This window comes from Giraffa tippelskirchi, chromosome 7 (assembly GCF_054371585.1).
Source record: "Giraffa tippelskirchi isolate mGirTip1 chromosome 7, T2T-mGirTip1v1.2.pri, whole genome shotgun sequence".
In the NCBI taxonomy this organism is placed as follows: domain Eukaryota; kingdom Metazoa; phylum Chordata; class Mammalia; order Artiodactyla; family Giraffidae; genus Giraffa; species Giraffa tippelskirchi.
Genome location: NC_137281.1, coordinates 112,549,746 through 112,555,242, shown reverse-complemented (window position 1 = coordinate 112,555,242; position 5,497 = coordinate 112,549,746). Strand labels below are relative to the sequence as shown.

The 5,497-nt window shown below is 40.6% G+C and overlaps 1 long non-coding RNA gene across 1 annotated transcript; it reads left to right on the top strand.

Moving 5' to 3' along the window:
- Positions 1–359: 359 nt before the first annotated feature.
- LOC145512893 (uncharacterized) lies at positions 360–5,228 on the top strand. The gene is made up of 2 exons (XR_014058908.1): positions 360–4,157; positions 5,143–5,228. It is a non-coding gene; the product is annotated as an uncharacterized LOC145512893 (long non-coding RNA).
- The last annotated feature ends 269 nt before the right edge of the window (positions 5,229–5,497 follow it).

The window sequence follows — 5,497 nt, the reverse complement described above, 5'->3', positions numbered from 1 at the left end:
CCCTAGAGGCCTCAGGCAAGAACTCAGTGTACTGGCAGCTGTTCCCAGGTCCCATCCTAGGTGATATTATTAATATACAAGGCAGTATTGGGTCAGATCTAGGTAAAGAGGATGTGTCTATGTCCTTTCACCTCTCCAGATGCTGACCGTCTCATAAATTATATTCCTGGGCCAAAGCATCCTTAAAGTTGACAGAAGAGCTCCAGCCCTAGTCATGGCTTTAACCAGTAGAGGAGATTAATTCCCAGATACTTCATGAGAACTTGACTCCCTGTTATCCCTCAGAAGCTGTTCTACTACCTGCTCTACATGCTTCCAGACCCAGAGTACGTTCCACAGCTTCAGCCCCATCGATCTGCTCAAGATTGTGAGCAGAGGACTGACATAACCTGGGAAACATTTTAAAGAATTATATCAGCTCCTGAAGTGAGAATAGGCTTTGGGGATCAGTGGCGTGGTTGATGGAGCAAGAGTCGAGGCAAGGAGACTAATGATCAGAGATGATGGTGGCTCAGCCCGACACAAAGGAAAGCAAAGAATCAAGGATGACTGCGAGAGTTCTGCTTTGGGCAGCTGGGTGGATGCGGTGCTCTTCACTGAAATAGGGAAAGACTAGATCTTTTCCCAAATAAGTGAGGGTTTTGTCCAAACCCAGATGATTAGGGTTTTTTTGCAGGCCCCTCGATTCCAGACGTGAAACAAAAAGTTAGAGGAAATTTGGTCTCCAACATTAAGGTCAGAGATGTATTGGACCAAGGGATCAGAGATCCTAAAAGGATGGGTCCCTCTAAACGTGGGGTAGGTTAAAGGAGCCTCTTGGTATTGATAGCCAGTGGCTGATTTACTCTAAACCTTGCTTGGCTTCTGTTTCTGTACATTCACTGCCACCTAATTGTGTGAATCAGCCTGTGTCCAGTATAATTTTTGGGGGTGAGGCTATTTCTCCTTTCTGTGTGATACCTCTGGTTTAATTCTGTCACCTTGGAAGTTAGCACTGGTAACAATATCACTCACGAGAAATCAAAAGATAATTTAGATTCATAACTGAAGTGTCATTTAGGGCATGTCTCTGTGCATAGAAAGTGAAATCAAATGTTCAGGCAATTATGAGAATTATTCAGGCAAAGACATTTCTTCCTCCCTTATATGGATATTTCATGAAAAATTTCTAGGCTTGTCATTAACTAGCTCATTACTTTAATTAACCACTTCATTATGTAAGTGTAGACACAGTCTTAGAATTATTTGTACTGTTTCTTCCTGTGTGTAAATAACTGTGAAGTAAAAATATTAATTTATGAATGCAATTGTGTAGGTGATCACTCCACATTTACTCAGAATTAGCAATTAGTGCATGCAAATCAGCTAAGACAAAAGTCTCTCTGATCCTGTTCAGAATACAGGAAGAGTTAATTTGCAAGAATGCCCGCTTCTGGCCCATTTGATTCTCAAAAGTCACGTTCTTGCCTCTGAAAATCAGAAACGGACCATATTTGTTGTGAGCTTTATGATCACCGCTAATGCCCTTGCAAACACAAGAAATAAAATGCTAACAAATCATCAGCCATTACCTAATTATATTTACTGAGACAGATAAAGTTGGGGGGGAAAGAGTGGATCATATTTTTTTAAAGGCGTTTCTCACTTTGCAAACAAAGATGAAATTTATAGCTTAATTATTCTTCATAGTGCTATACTGAGCCTTTTCTGTTAATCATACCCAAATCCTGAGATTTTTCTCCCAAAAAGGTATAAAATGTGTGTTGACTCCCAATTAGATCAAATTCCCTCCAGTATAGGTAATGCTAATGAGATTTAACATTCCTGAGGCTTCACTGGGGTCCTTAGCAGGAAAAACTGTGATATACATAAAATATCACTCTTTCAGCAATATAAACATCAACTAACACAGAATGGTACATTTGCCTAGGACATCTTGAATTGTGGAAGTTATTAGAATTAGTTATCTTCATTAAAGATCATGCTTGTGATTGAATAGCAGCAGGTGAGTTGCCTTGATCATTGAACAATATTTGGATGCTTATTTCTAGGTTACGTGTGTGCCTGCTAAATCGCTTCAGTCGTGTTCAACTCTTTGCGCCTCTGTGGACTGTAGCCTGCCAGGCTCCTCTGTCCGGTGAGATTCTCCAGGTGAAAATACTGGAGTGAATTGCCATGCCCTCCTCCAGGGGATCTTCCCCACCCAGGGATTGAACTCAGGTCTCCCACATTGCAGGTGGATTCTTTACCGACTGAGCCACCAGGGAAGCCCAAGGAAGCCCTTATTTCTAGGTTATCCATTTACAAATATTTGTGGTGATTGTTGTTCAGTTGCTAAGTCGTGCCACTCTTTTGCAACCCCATGGACTGTAGCCCAACAGACTCCTCTGTCCACGGGGTTCTTCAGGCAAGAATACTGGAGTGGGTTGCCATTTCCTTCTCCAGGAAATCTTTTCATATTAGGGATCAAACACATGCCTCCTGCATTGGCAGGTGGATTCTTTACCACTGAGCCAGCAGGGAAGCCCAGATATACAGTCCCTGAAACTGAGCAGGAGCCTGTAGGGCCCTCCTAGGACAGACTCACTCCATGTCCTCCACCTGTCTTTTGTCTGTAGAAGAACTTAAACCAAAGAATAAATGTATTCAGAGAAATAAGAATATGCAGAAACAAAGGAAAAGCAGTCAAACAAGACAAATAATAATAATTTAGTCATTAAACAAAGTCAAGGACCTTTAGTTCCTTCTCAAAGGCTATAGACAATGTTCTGAGCCATATCCTCTGAGCTGTTTTATAGACACTAAAAGCCCCATGAGGTGGAAGAAATTAACTAACTATATGATGACCAGATTGTAGCCATGACGTGTGTGTGTGTGGTGTGTGTGTTCATTCACTTTAGTCATGTCCAACTCTTTGTGACCCCATGGACTGTAGCCCACCAGGCTCCTCTGTCCATGGGATTCTCCAGGCAAGAACACTGGAGTGGGTTGCCATTCCTTCCATCAGGGAGCCATGACATAAGCTGTCACAATTATAAGAACTGGCCTCAAGGCAATGGGAACAAACCAACCCTGGAACTGAAGATTAACACATAATTGACTGGGGGATTTTTGCAGAAACTAACACTCTGGCCAGCAATTTGTTACATAATTGAACACTGAAACACGCTAGTCAATATGCAAGTGAATATCGAAATACTCCAGTCAATAACATTTGGGTGACAAAAGACGTATCAATACGTCTTTGGTTAATAATTTGTTAACTGTACTTGAAATAACATAATGCTGATCAAACCACTGCATCACTAATTTCATGATGATTGTCAGAGCTGACCATACGGGCCTACATGTAGGCTCTCTTTGTTTGTACACCCTTGAAACTCCCCTTTAAAAGCTCTTGCCCTCTGATGGGCAAGGGGATCTGGGCTTTGGACACAAGTCTGCCTTCTTTCCCAGTTGCCAGTCTCATGAATAAATATCAACCTTTTTTTTTTTTTTTCTGTCAACACCTACCTCTCGAATATTTGCTTATGAGCAGTGAATAGCTGGAGCTGAGTTTTGATAATATCCTGAAGTTTTCTAAGACGCATCCACAGGTCTGTGTAAACTGAGCTACATGTGCTGGCTACTGTGACCACATATATTCTTAACTCTTCATAGGCCTTGGGGAAACTCTTGGGTGCCAGACTATAACTTGAGAGCTCCTTTGAAAAAGCATGAACTGAAGTGGTTAGGGAAGATGAAGGTAGGTATTCAATTTGCTGCTCATTTACTCATGAATTTGACGTTTCAACTTTCATTCTCCCACTTAGTGCAACTCTCCAGCATCACCACCAGAGGGAGGGAGGTTAATGTTTGGAAAGAATAGCAGGTAGCTTTCCATCACTCCTCATCACAGTGTTAGATAACTTATCTATCAGAGAAAGTGAAAGTGAAGTCGCCCAGTCGTGTCCGACTCTTTGCGACCCCATGGACTGTAGCCTATCAGACTCCTCCGTCCGTAGGATTCTCCAGGCAAGAATACTGGAGTGGGTTGCCATTTCCTTCTCCAGGAGATCTTCCCAACCCAGGGATTGAACCCGGGTCTCCCGCATTGCAGGCAGATGCTTTACCATCTGAGCCACCAGGCTGATATCTAAATGTCAGTCACATGCTAGGTATTTTACAACATTATTTCTTTATTTTTAATGTCTGACGTTTAAATTATATTATTTCTTTTTAAATAGAAAACATATTCATAAGTTCGAAAAATTTTAAAGTTCAACAGATTATACGATGAAAACTCTCCCCTGCCACCTTTGTCCCTCAGCCTCTGTGCTATATTTCTCACAGGCAACTGATATTACCAGTTTCTTGTGATATTTCACTTCACACATATGTAATGTTATCTGTTTCTTTAGAGCTAATTTATGCATGTACGTGTCTGACATTTTGCGACCCCATGGACAGGTCTCGTCTGTCCATGGAGTTCTCCAGGCAAGAATACTGGAGTGGGTTGTCATTTTCTACTCCATTTATGTATGTATGTGTGTGTTTACATATGTAAACAAATACACTCTTTCCCTACCCTTTTAAAGATAAATAGTAGTATGCTATACACATAATTGTGCATTTAATGATATATCTTAGAGATCGTTCCATATCAATACAAAGGATCTTTCCTAATCTTTTTTATGCTATCATTGTGTACATGTGCTGCAATTCAGTCAATCAGTTCTTTATTGATGTGCATTTAGGTTACATATAATCTTTTGTGATTACAAGCAATGCTGCAATGAATAAACCTGTAAGTATACCACTTTTTAAAAATGCAAGTTTGCCTTCTGGGAGGAGATGTCAGCAATAACCCTATTTTGTACTTAATGACTCCATAACTGTGCTGACCAAACTCTGCTTTCAAAAAAAGGAAGGGGATATTTGCTGAGAATGTAATTCCTGAGAACTACATAGAAATGTGCCTTTACTAAGACATCCTTGACAGGGCAATAAATTGTTTTAAAAAGTTGGCTTGGCCAAAATGTTCATTTGGGCTTTTCCGTAACATCTTATGGATGTTCAACCATAGTTCTTGGCAAACAACTTATGTAAACTAAATGTACTTCTCTGTTTCCCTTTTAAAACCCCCTACTTTGTGTTCCCCAGACAGGACATTATTCTGGTTGCTGCCAGAATCTGTGCTCCCAGATTGCCGTTCCAAGACCACAAATAAATGCATTTCTTTGTTTGCAGTCTGCCTCTTTTTCTCACATGACAACCTATAAGATACATTCATAGAACTGAGTACCTGGGTCAAAGAGCATACATACTTATAGGCTATTTCCAACTACATCACCATTTCACGCATAGGAGGTTCTCAGAGAAGTAAAATGACTCAGTTATTAAACACTGGAGCCAGAATTCAAACATGTGCTTTTTCTATACTACCACATTGCTCTTTTACTGGTTGAAAAGATTTTCCCTCAATAATAAATGAGTATGTATAAGTACAATGTGTGTG